Below are 12,843 nucleotides of genomic sequence, written 5' to 3'. Positions count from 1 at the left end.
TAATACAGCATGTCATAAAAACCATTTATTCGGCTTACCTTACTCGTCAGATTTGTATTTATTTACTGTATGTGTGGTAATAGGAACAATAACTTTAAAAACCAGAAAAACGTTAATAAATGAATGGTTTAAGTATTATGCTATTTTGGTTTTATTTACAAAAATTATTGTTTTTTAAAACTTAAAATATTATTATTATTACCTAAAATGTCAGTACGGTAATTTTTCCAGATTTTTTTTCTACGTGTGAGAATTAAGTCGTCTTCACTTAAATCAAATGCGATCATTCAAAGATGGCACTGAGTAATTTTTGTATAATGTGCGAAAATAAATTCATTTATTTTAAGACCTTTTCCCTTTTTATCACTTTTAACAACGATTGATATACTATTTTTTCAAAACTGTAGAATAATTTAAAGTACTTAATAAAAATATAAAAAAGTAGTGACACTTTACTTAGTGTAAGACCTACTAAAATGTAAATAATTTTTAGTTTTTTTAAAATTAATTACAAATTAAGTAATAAAACCTAATTCGCAGAAGAAAAAGAATAAAATATGAACTCGAGAGTTACACAATATAAGAGTAAGATTATTTTAAATTCAATGAATTCAACTATTTTTTAATGCATTGGTATTTACAAAAGCAAGCATTAAAATATAGTTCACCATTAATTATTTACGGCAAAAATATTTTTTTTTAATTTTAAGTTCCCAAAAGAGAGGAAGAAAATATTGATAATATAATATAAAAAAGCAAAAATTTTGTTGGAATAGCATTTTTAAAACTTAAATTTCTTAAGTAAATAATTAATTAAATAAAATTGTTTAAAATTAATATTTGAATGTCTTTTTTTTATTTACAAATTGACGAAATTTGTCTGAATCAATTAGACTAATTGGTAGGTAAAATGTACTTTATTTAGAGTAGAAAGGTGTGCCTGAGTAAAATTAGCTACGGATTTTTTTTAAAAATTATATTTTTCTATATGAAAATTGTTTTAAACGCTGATTAGGAAATTTAAATGACAAATATTTTTGTTTCTAGTACTTATCTAATAAAATATTGTTTTTTTGAATAATTCGAAAATTGTAGTTTCAGCAAAAAAAACACACACAAAAAAAACACTCTATAGATTTGCCTTCCTACTTAAAATTTATGAAAAACATATAACCAAAAATTTGTTTTATAATTATTTAATTGAATTATCGTTCATATAATTAAATTAAATGCTGAAAAACAAAATTATTATTTTTCATTAAAAGTCGAGAAAGTCTGCTACTTAGTGTTTTTATTTTTAGTAAATTATCACATAAACTTACATTTAAGAGTTTTATTACTAATTACTTTAATATTGCTAATACTTTAAACATTTCAGTCGTAAATATTTCGATAAGTTTGGCATAAGAAATAAAACAATTGGTTGAAATAGAATAATATATTATCAGGTATATAACCTAATTGTTATTTCTAATAATCAGAAAAAAATTAAATTACTGAAAACCCCTTGATGCTAATTACATTTACCTATTCTTAAATTCTTTACTATATCAGGTATGACGTTTGATTATGATAAAAAATGCTAATAAATTGGAAAAAAATATTTAATAGCAAAAGGAGAAAAATCTAAATTTTTTAAATCAAAATTAAATGAATTGCTGCATTTAGGTACGTAGTACACACAAGCAGTGATACATTCAACGTGTAATAAAGCACAAGTAAATTTTTAGTAAAAAACGCTTGTCATACTAAGGAGCTTTTCATAACAAAGCAGAAGTTAAAAGAACAACAGCAAATAAGAGAAAATCATATTTTTTTGTTATATTAACTTTTGCAATTATTTTTTAACGTGTTTAATACAAATTATACACAAAGAAAAGAATTCTGGTAAAATTACTGAACTGTATGGTAATAACATTTATGGTTACAGTTATTGAAACCATAATATATAGTATTTATAGCATTCATTCGGAAATTTTTACGTTCATATGGTAACGTTTTACAGAAAATTTTATTAGTTTCGATAATTATCGTTCTTATTACCGCACGGACAAGAAAAGACATAGAAGACAAGAAAAGTACATTTAATCGAATAAACCAGTCTTGTTATACTAGTCTTGTGCCAATCCAAATGAATTTATTATATATATATATATATATATATATATATATATATATATATATATATATATATATATATATATATATATATATATATATATATATATATATATATATATATATATATATATATATATATATATATATATATATATATATATATATATATATATACAGTAGGGAACCGATTATCCGGAACGATCGGGACCATCGCTACCCACGTCAAAATTCATGCTGGTACTAGCAACAAAAATTTGCTAGTTTTTGCTATGTATTGCTAGGTCTGCTAGATTTTCATGCTAGTATATGCTTGCCAGCATCACATGCTAGATACCTAGCATACATCGTACTAACATGATAAGCTATGTACAAGCATCTCATGCTTATTAGCTGTTTAAGCTGGCTTCCAAGCATGGTAAGGTAGGTACCATAGCAAGCTATTATATGCTTTTTTATGCTTGCCAGCATCACATGCCAGATACCTAGCATACATCGTACTGGCATGATAAGCTATGTATAAGCATCTCATGCTTATTAGCTGTTTAAGCTGGCTCCCAAGCATGGTTAGGTAGGTACCTTAGCAAGCTATTATATGCTTTTTTATGCTTGCCAGCATCACATGCTAGATACCTAGCATACATCGTACTAGCATGATATGCTATGTAGAAGCATGTCATGCTTATAAGCTGTTTTAGCTGGCTCCCAAGCATGGAGAGGTAGGTACCTTAACAAGCTATTATATGCTTTTTTTGCTTGCCAGCATCACATGCTAGATACCTAGCATTCATCGTAATAGCATGATATGCTATGTGCAAGCATCTCATGCTTATTAGCTGTTTAAGCTGGCTCCCAAGCATGGAAAGGTAGATATACCTTAACAATCTATCACTTGCTTTTTTATACTTGACAGCTTAATGTGCTCTACAGACAGCTTAGGCGAAAACAGAATTTTTTATTTTTATCAAATCCTTAGACCTTGTTATATTTATTTAAAGTAGGTCCTTAGAACTTATTTAAATTTTATTATGAAGATTATAAAATTGTTATCATGGAGAGTAAATAAATACAAAATTTGTAAAATGTAAGAATAAAAAATGCAAAGCAGTTTGCTTCCTTATAAGGTCTCTTCCAGATGGTTATGTGTTAAAAGTAAAAACCTTACAGACTTTATCTTTAGTTGGAAAAAGCGGTAAAAACTGTTCAACTTTGTTGTTATCATTCCACAAATATTTTTTGTGTATTTATTAAGTCTCATATAAGGCAAAATTCATGCATGCTCATCAAAATTCAGACTGGTACCAGCAACAAAAATATGTTGATTTCAAACTCATGCTGGAATAGCAAAAATTCCTAGAAACGGATGGTAGAATTCTCTTGCTGGAATAGCAAAAATTCCTAGCAACCGATGGTAGAATTCTCCTGCTGGAATAGCACAGAAAACTAGCAAGTGATGACCGTGATTGTTGCTAGACTAGCTAGATATTCCAGCAACGCAAGCTGGTATCTGTATGCTAGACAAGCAAATAAAGTGTACCAATACATACCATGACATACTAGTAATTTTGCTGGTACAAGCAAATATTTTTGCTAGATCATGCTGGGTTTTTTTTTTTTTTTTCGCTGGTATATTGCATTTCAAGCTTGTCCAGCAAATAAATAGCAAAAATTTTAACCTGAATCTAACTTTAATACTAGTTCATTATCGCTGGTATACATAATGTATTTAAATTTGCTTCATTTAGAAATATTTTTGGGATTACATTCAAATTAAATATTGCATTCGCTATAATGTAACCAAAACATATTATTAACAAGGTTTTCTGGAAACATGAGGATGCTTAAGAACATAATAATGATATGGAATTTTTTTTTCTATTAATTTAGGTTTTCTAACCGAAATAGCCAGCATTTTCACATAGTTCTATTTGAGAAATATATAGCTTGACATTTCTAGCCAAATGAATTTCTTAGGCAGCAACAGAACAGGGCCCGTGACTTTTTACATTACATAGAATATCACGTTAAAAAAAATTTAGTCAATATTGCAGAAAAATATATTCCCTTAAGATTCTTTCATTCAAATTTATGTCCGACTTTAATTTGAAGTGATGTTTCTGAGGTACAGATCAAAATTAAATTAACTATTTTTTACGTGTAACGAGAAAAATAAAAACATAGTCCATCTTTATTACATATTGCAAAAATATTCATTTGCATATAGTGATGCTATGAAAATGAATTGAGCAAATATTTTTTTTTAATTTTACGTAATGCCTTTTAATTGTGTAAAATGTGCATTTAATAAAAATTGTAAGTATTTTCAAAATGAACACACATAATTATTTCATGTATTAATTTTATTTATATAGTATTATTATTATCTGGGTTGGCTGTTCAAAGACGAATATAAAATAAAAATATAAAATTATAACATGACAAGCCTTAAGGCTTGTCATGTTATAATTTTATAATTTGTTTATACGTTTAATTCGTTACGTTTAATTGTTATAATTCGTTTATACGTTTAAATCACCATGTGACATACAACATACAATTTATTTTTATAATGTAAGTCATAAATATTTGTAAAGACAATGGGCTACGTAACAAAAGAAAATTTGACCCACGTGGTTTTTCTTGCTTGGTCAATAGAGATATTCACGCTGCATGCGAAAAAACAACATTTGCCAATTTGATGGAAATTCAAACAAAACCTTATTAGTAAATTCTTCGTCAGAAAATATATTTCGCTAATCAGTTTCTTATTCTCATAACCAAAAACCATAAAAGAAAATATTTTTTATACAGTAGGAATGGTTCTTGAGATTTTCCACCTGTGTCAAGCATATATGTGTCACCTGTGTCAACTATATATAGTTGAGATAGTATTTCAACTCTATGGTGTCAATATGTTCCGCAGTTACTCTAAAATGAATATTGTGCTTTTTCGATTAGTAAACTAGTTACCGTTTAAGGAATTTTGCAATTGAAAATAAAATCTAAAAAACTAAATGAAAAACAATAAAAAACTTTCTCTCTCATCCTTTGGGATGTTTCCCAAACAGTCGCCAATAGCCCGAGGAGTAACTCTGGTGCTACGACTCTGACTGAATCATATTTTTATTTCCCATTTGGTTCTTTTCAAACTAGTTAATATAACTGTTGTGTTAACTTTATAACGAAAATAATATTTGAGGGGTCAATTCCATCTGGGGTCAATTCCAAAGATGCGGTAAAGAATGAGTGCCTGTTTGAATTGCCATTGTGTCGTAAGAAACAGGGATGTCTTAACAGTTGGGCAAACAGGACAATGCCCAGGGGATCCCAAAATACTTTTTCAATAAAAAGATATTTCACTACCTGTTAAAAGTATTTGGTATCCAGAGATTGAGGGTGCTCCACGTGTTGGCAGGGTGTTTGCCCTGGGAGCCCCAAAAGTAGCTACGCTACTATTTAGAAACCCATAAAAATCACCCACAGCTCTCGTACAGCTTTAGAAATCAAATGCTCAATACCTTGAATTATGTAACGTTTAAAATAAATTTGAAAGACCTATTCATAATGTGCGTAGCTTGCTTTTCCGGCAAATCACACCGTAACATAAGAAAATTTCGTGAAAAAATTAGTTACTTATTTTTATTAGAAAGTAATTAAATTTTTATTAAAAATATGTCCTTTATTGTTCAATTTAATTAATTTTCGAGATCTTTGCAGTATCCAGTGTTAAGCTTGATCACTGTGATTATAAAAGTTTAATTTAAGCTTTAATAAAATCTTCAATAAAAGCTTTTAAAAGCTTTAATAAAATCTTCATATTAGCCAGCATTTAATTAATGTGCAAGTACATAAAAAAAGAGAGAAAGAAAAACTGTTAGAACAATGTTGTCCTTATTTATTTATTTATTTTTTCTTCATAATTGTTGTCATTGCCACAATTCTGTCATTATTTTCGAAAGCAAATATCAAAAACTGTTTTTTTTAGTGAATGTAAAGTTAAGAAACAGTACATTTTTGTGATAACTAGATAAAAAAATATATATTTATTTATTATCTATATGCATTTTATTAAATATGTTTATATAGAGTTATTAAATATGTAGATTTATTTTAAAATATTTATTTATTATTACAAGGAACATAAAACCCTTAATTATATATAAATAATTGATAGAAAACAACTCGGAAATTAATACGAGATAGTTTAAAAAAGGAAAATAAATAAAAAAATTGATGTTTTTTTTAATTTTTTGATAAACTAAATAAATAACTGAATGTCATAATAAATTTGTTTCTTAATAAAATAAATAATTAAAAAGTTGAAAATTTTATTCAATAAAACTATTTTTCATCGATTATATAAAGAAAATTGAGTTAATTTGTTTTTTCTATTTGTTGCTTTTCTCATAAATATTTATATGCAATATAAAAAGCGCATTCAAGTAATAACATAGAAAAAAAAGAAAAGAAAAAAATGTACATTTTAATAAAATTCTATTAAAATGCGCTCTCTGAGACTAAATAGACTGAACGTTCTTTTACTCCCTTCAATTAGTCAATTTTTACTGAACTTTTTCAACTTTTGATCCGTAAAACTGGAGCGCTCTCTTCATGACTAAACTCGTTTGCACCTTGCTCCAATTGTTTACACACATGGCGGCGGCAGATTCATATGAATGAGGTGAGTTTTCTTTATGTTATTTATTATTATCACTATTATTTAAATGTACTTTATCTTTATTATTAATAGTTGATTTGAGTTTCATTTAAATAATGCGTGCGCATTTATTATCTATATTATAATGTTGTTATTAGCATTGAATTGCAATCATGTTAGGCTTAGCAGTCTATTTACATTTTGAATTCTTTTAAGAAAGATTCTGTTTAAGTCTTATTTTAGTTTACAGTAAAAATGTTGCATCTTAAATACTTATATTACCGTCCTAATTTTTTTGTGTGACGAAATTAGCTTTTAAATCATATTTAATTTCTCTAATTGTTTGCGTCATGTTGTATAATAGTTTTAGCATTTGAAGATAATGTTAAAGTAACGTTTGTATAATTTCTATTAAAATAATTTTTTATTTTAAAATTTATTTATTCGCAGTTATGATTAAAATTTTGGCTTGCTGTTGTCCTATTCTATTGAAATGTAATGTTAAAATAAATTCTTTTTGTAAAAAGAAGGAAAAAAAAATTAACTGTTTTATTTTATTTAAGATAATATTTTCTAATGGAAATATTAAGTAAACAAAACTTTTGAATTTTAATTTCAGAGTATTTAATAATGAACAATTTTGTGATTTACAATTAATAATTTGAACAATTTAATAATGAATCAAATTTGTGATTTAGAATTACCAAAAATATATTACAAATTAGAGTCTATAAAAAATGTCTATCAATTATTTCAAATATTTATTTTTAACCTAACTATTTTTATTTGAATCTTTTTGAAAAACATGCTTGATTTGTCAATGGCATTTCCTTATTTTTAATAAAGTAAATACATTTAAAAAAAAAATTTAATAAATATGTAAGGACTAAAACATTTTAAAAATCATTAATTTTCTTGAGCATTGTTATATCAATGTAATCAATATTTTTTTTTTAATTTTGTTATAGCTAACATTAGAAATGTTTAAATTGATTTATAATAAATTCACGAATTCACAGCCGGGATTTAAAAAATTATTTTGCAAAGTAAACAAAAAGAAAATGTAGGAAATTTTAAAAAATTTAAGTTGGTTGATTAAAATAAAATCACTATAACAAAAGGTGTTGTGAATTTATCTTCAGCTTTTTCATCTATAATTAGATTTATTTTTATTAGTGTAGGTATCTACTTCTATTTATTTTAATGCTGTTTCTTTTGCTCTATATTTGAAATATTATAGTAGTGCACAGCCTGCGACTAGTGAGCCAGATGTAGCCTGCTGACTGTTGATATGCAACAAAGGAAAAGCTTCTAAACACAAGTAAATCTATGTTGTTTCTCAATTGCTTTTTCCATTGTTATTGCTCTGGAATTTCAAATGGTTTTAAAAAAGCAAATATTTTTATTGTGTTATTATGCAAATTTCAGTGATTACGCTTAGTTTTACCTTATTTTCTCCAATTTTTTATAAATTCAAATGGGGTTTTGACTGCTTTTAGACAGTTAAAACTACTATCGCTATGTGGTTATTAAAATCCTGATTACATTTAATACGATATTCAGACTCTTGAATTGTGCTTTTAGTTATAATAACCACTTCTATATGCTCTTTATTTGTGCTCTTTATTTTGTGTCTAACAATTAAAAGTATTTGATTTTCTGAAAACATATTATCAAGTTTACTGATAAAAAAATTACACTGAATTTACTGATCACAACTCGTAGAACATAAAAATTAGCATATATGCTGTCTACATGAGCAAATACATGTGTGGCTCTTAGTTAATCTACCTGCTGTATTTTCACTTTAAAAGGTGACATTCCTATATTATAATGAAAATATGGTGTATAAGGATTGTATTTTATAGGAATTAGTTGAAATGCTTTTTGCAAAATAAATCCATTCTCTTTTAAATAATACCGCTTTTTGTAATGAAGACGTAAATGAAGGATGAAAAAAAAAAACATATTTTTACTTTGTTCGTAGTTCTAAAAAATTTTTACCAAAATTTTTTTTCTATTATACTGTTATTTAGAAAATGCTATAATTTATTGCCGTCCGAGTATTAATGCAATTTTGCTTTATTAACACAGCAATATATTAACAAAAATTTCAAAGCTATGAATATCAGTGGATATTTGGAAAAACTTGTATTTGAATGCTTCATGAATTTTGAAATTGCTGATTTCTCTAAAAATTTTTTATTTAAGTTGAGACTTAAACCAATGAACAATACTTTTAAATTTTAATACTTATTCTTTATGTGTTCATTTGCTCTAATCGTGACTTAACTTAGAGTAACTAACTTATGTTTTCTACCTAGCATTTCAGTTAGAAATATGTATATTTTCTCAGAATATACAATTCATATTAAATTTGGTTAATCACCCATTTTCCAATAACTATTTATAAAACTTATTTTTTTATGAATATTTATAACTTTAAATTTATAATGTGAATGTTTTATTTTGATTTAGAAAATCCATTGAAGAGGACATTACAGGAGCCAATAAACTGACAGCATGGACAGAAGGGTGTGAGAATTGGCAGGAAGTAAGTGAAGTACTTAAGTATTTAGTTTAAAATTGTATGTTAATCAAGGTTTTAAACACGCCATCTAGTGTTTGTGTTGGAGGGATGATTGTTTTTAATGAGGGGTTGCTTTGCTTAAGGAAACTTTAAACAAAATTATGTTGTGGAAAAAGAAAACTCCAAGAATTATTTCCCCCGTTTTTTTTCTTTCTGTAATTGATAGCAATAGGTCCTTTTCATTTGGACATTTTTTACTTAGTTTAAAATATATTTTTGCAAAAGATTCATATTAGAGATAATATGACTATAAAAAGTTTATTTAACAATAAAAATATAAATATGTGAAAAATTTGTTAAACATACTAAATTAAAAGAACTTTCTTTTTAAATATTTGGAGAGGCAAAATACATTTAATCTATTCCTTGCAACTTTGAAATATGGGAATTGTGATGGAACTCTCCTTCCACATGAATCTTTCCAAGCCAAATTGATAGATACTGAAGCATCAAAATTTTGATCCATCAGTAAAATTTAAGTTACCTGCAACAGGGGTCTGTCCAAACCGAATTTACTACCATTTAGCGGTACCTTCACAAATTCAACTTCAGGAAAAAATGGTCGTTTCACAAAGTATTTTTTCTTAAAATTTTATTATGTGTATCGTAGGAAACAATAAATCCATATTTTTATTATAATTGTGTGTTGATTTTTTAATATAATTTTTAATTTTCAAAAATTATGTCTAAATTTTCACAAAATAAGTATCGTTCAGAAAAAGCTTGACAGAGTACTGTACAAGTCATAATGGAGACATAGAATTGAAAATTCTGTTATCTTGAGTCTCAATTTTGATGTTTTTGGATCATTAAATGGTTATATGTATACTATATGCATATAACGATTGGGAAAAGGTACTAGTTTTTTTTATTTAAATTTCATCTCTCTCTCTCTCTCCTTTTTTTTTTTTTTTTTTTTTTTTTTTTTTTTTGACTTCCCACAGTGGTGCGCAGTTATTTTTCAGGTCTAGTTATGGAATTGAAACAAAATTTGTGATGAAAAATTACTCCCATGGTATGACATCCTCTTAAAAACACAGTGTAGCATTAGATTAAATATAAAATGGAAAGACAAATGAATTTTAAATATTTTTTGTTAAAATATCTTAATGTAAAAAAAAAAGCATTTTGAAAATATTAAAATAATTTAAAACAATGTTTGTATGACTTTGTAATTAAAAAAATTAAAATATCTAATTTAAACCAACTAACCTTAGTATATACTAAATCAAGTAATATTTATTTTTCTTTAAATTTTACTTTTATTTTGAGAGTTTATTACTCAATCCATTTTACAGAAAATCTTTTAGAAAAAAAAAAGGAATTAATAGGGTTACTCCTCCTAATAAATAAATATAGGGTTACTCCTTGTAAAATGGTCTTAGCATATTTAAGCATTGCTTATTGAGTAAGGTATTTATTCATTTGATAAACTTTTTTATAACATAAAAGGTGTATACTGCTGTGCAATAGATGCATTAATAAATTACAAAAAAACTCACAATTGAGATTTTAACATCTTTGTAATTTTTGAATAATATAACATTTGCCTTTCTTACCAGTTATCTGAATTAAAATCAATTAAATTAAAATTAATCATCTGAAATTTTATTTCAGTGTCAATAGTATTAGCAAAAGAAGGAAAGTAAATGTCAATCCATTTACTAAAAATATATTCTGAAGCCTGACTTCTTTATAAGTCTCAAAATTTGTCATATTGTTTGTTTATATTCTGTTTCCTTTGACTGCATTGGCAAAGACTGGGAATGTAACAGTGTGTTATGAGAACTATTTTAATTTATAAGTTGAAAGTTATTTTATTAATTTATGAATGCCTTAACAAATGTGTCTGATTGAAATTACATAAATGACTGTTTTTACTTTGGCTCTGATATCATTAATTAATCCTGATCACAACAGTTTTAATTACAATATGCTCTCTGCCTTTTGCAACTTTGCTAATTTAAGTAGTGGAGACAGTGTAGTTCTATTTGTTATAAATTTGATAAAATATTTCCCTACACTAAGTTTTTAGATACGAAAAAGGTGTTTATTTGGTTAAAACATAGATTCTGTTGTTTAACTTTACTATTTTATTGGAGTATTCGCTTCAGTTTCTTATGAGGCCAAAATTCAAATATTGTCAGGACGTAATGAGATAATACCAATAATGTATAATGCATATATTTTTGTGTTATATATCCAATATTTATATTTCAGAGCTTATTTCATAAATTGCTTTGAAAATTCTATTAATTTAAAAAAAAAAAAAGAACGTCATACATATCTGAATGGCAGGGATTACACAACATACTTGTCACCCAGGTAAAGGCAATGTAGCGACTAACATGCTCATATAAAAAATTGCAGAAGCTTTCCTGCTACTTAATGTAAAATTTTACAGTGAAAGATGTTTAAAATATCACTTAGATGCTACATAAATGTTTAAAATTGTGAAAGTCAAACTAAATATTGTCTTAATTGAAATTTTTGTAAAGATTTAAAAATTTGTTGTTTATTTTTTACTGAAGAACTACCAGAACTACTACAAAGTTCAGCTTTTAACTATTCAGAAATAGACATCAATTCATCCACACCTGGAATATTTTTGCTCTTTAACAAACAGATTTTTTTAGCAAAGTTAAGACTTTTCCAAGTGCTATTGTTTTTTAAAAACTTGTTTTTATTTTTATTTGCCTTTTTCCATATTAACATTTTATTTTTATTTCAGGTCAGATGAGAGAATATCTAATGAAAAGAGGAGTTACTGCCACAGAAATGGAGGAGGCTATGAAGAAAAGAAACAGATATATATCTGATAAAATCCAGGATATATGTTTTAATATTGCTAAAGTTAATGATTCTTAAACAAAATAAATCTTTTTTAAGTTTTCTTATTTGTCTTCTCTTATATGAATATCAATCAAATGATTACTGGTAATTATATATTTTACACAAAATTTAAATGAGTTGTGGTTAGACATACAGCTGTGGTTTTGTTATTTAATATCAAAAAAGGTATATTTGCACCATATTTAATATTTGTTAAAAAAAAAAAAAAGGGATCCTAGATACACACATAATAATCCTACTGTTAAAAAGCAAGCCTGAGAGGTGGGCTTCATAGTAGAGAAAGAGTAAAAATAATTGCTAGTAGGAAAGCATTAAACATAACAAAATTTAAAGCAACAATTTGAAAATTAATGCTAGAATAGCAAAGATTATAAGAAATTAATAATAGTGATATAAATAGCAAAAATTTAAAGCAACTGATTGTAAAAAAAGTAATGCTGGAATAGCAAAGTTATCAAGCAACTGTTGGTAGGAAAATAATGCTAGAATAGCTGAGATTCCAGGCAACTGATGGTAGGACAGTAATGCTAGAATAGCAGAGATTTCAAGCAACTGATGGTAGGAAAGTAATGCTAGAATAGCAGAGATTTCAAGCAACTGGTGGTAGGAAAGTAATGCTAGAATA

The 12,843-nt window shown here is 26.3% G+C and overlaps 1 long non-coding RNA gene across 2 annotated transcripts; it reads left to right on the top strand.

The window, feature by feature from the left end:
* Positions 1-6,718: 6,718 nt before the first annotated feature.
* Positions 6,719-12,258, top strand: LOC147816469 (uncharacterized). 2 transcript variants are annotated; one of them, XR_015434448.1, is made up of 4 exons: positions 6,737-6,799; positions 8,016-8,096; positions 9,254-9,329; positions 12,097-12,258. It is a non-coding gene; the product is annotated as an uncharacterized LOC147816469 (long non-coding RNA). The 2 variants fall into 2 exon arrangements; XR_015434450.1 differs by lacking the exon at positions 8,016-8,096 and having other exon boundaries at positions 6,719-6,799.
* The last annotated feature ends 585 nt before the right edge of the window (positions 12,259-12,843 follow it).

Source organism: Parasteatoda tepidariorum, chromosome 1 (genome assembly GCF_982258835.1).
Source record: "Parasteatoda tepidariorum strain Cologne lab strain chromosome 1, Ptep-v5.0, whole genome shotgun sequence".
Classification (NCBI taxonomy): Eukaryota; Metazoa; Arthropoda; class Arachnida; order Araneae; family Theridiidae; genus Parasteatoda; species Parasteatoda tepidariorum.
The sequence above is the reverse complement of the archived record's forward strand: the minus strand, read 5'-3'. Positions and strand labels throughout refer to the sequence as shown.